We start from the raw sequence: 729 nt of genomic DNA on the forward strand, positions 1-729 counted from the left end.
AGAAATTACTATAGTAGATATCTGATATCAAACTATAGGGTAAAAATATAATATGATTATATTTATTAATTATTTAATTGGTTAATTATATGATAATTAACCTAAAATCTCTTTCAGACGTGCGTCAGTGGGGAACAACGTCAGTTATTGTAACTGATGAATAAAAATAAAATTTATTTCATTTTGAATGGTTCAGAAAAAGATTGAAAGGTTTGCATTGGTGTGAAAACGTAATCGATTGCTTAAATGCGAGAGCCTATACGATAGTCGCTCAACACCTAAGCGATCGCATACCTCGCACCTAAACGATCGCCTATCTAGCACCTAAACAATCGCACACTAAGTCCTAAACGATCAGTTAGCTTTCCTAAATGTCCGTATAGTGTGTCGTGTTTGCTAAATGACTGCCTACTATTTTCTAAACGATCGTTTAGTAAAATCTACACGATCGTGAAGTTTCTTTTAAGCGATAAGCATTTTGCAATGCGATAGCTTCATATTCTCTCCCACTTGCTTATCGCCTACATGATCGGTTCTTCCTCCTACCTCTACCAAACTCGCCAAAGACCATGCTTTGGGTTCTCACTCTGAGAATACATAGGGTTCTTTTCTGGTGGTGTCGTCCCCGCGGCGTTCGTGTGTTTTTGGTTTTTCGTGCTGCTGTAGTCGACGCATCTGCTGGGCGTTGGCTGTTCGGGTAGAGGTCTTCCGCTGCATTGAGTTCCATAG

The sequence above is a fragment of the Benincasa hispida genome, chromosome 7, assembly GCF_009727055.1.
Source record: "Benincasa hispida cultivar B227 chromosome 7, ASM972705v1, whole genome shotgun sequence".
NCBI lineage: Eukaryota > Viridiplantae > Streptophyta > Magnoliopsida > Cucurbitales > Cucurbitaceae > Benincasa > Benincasa hispida.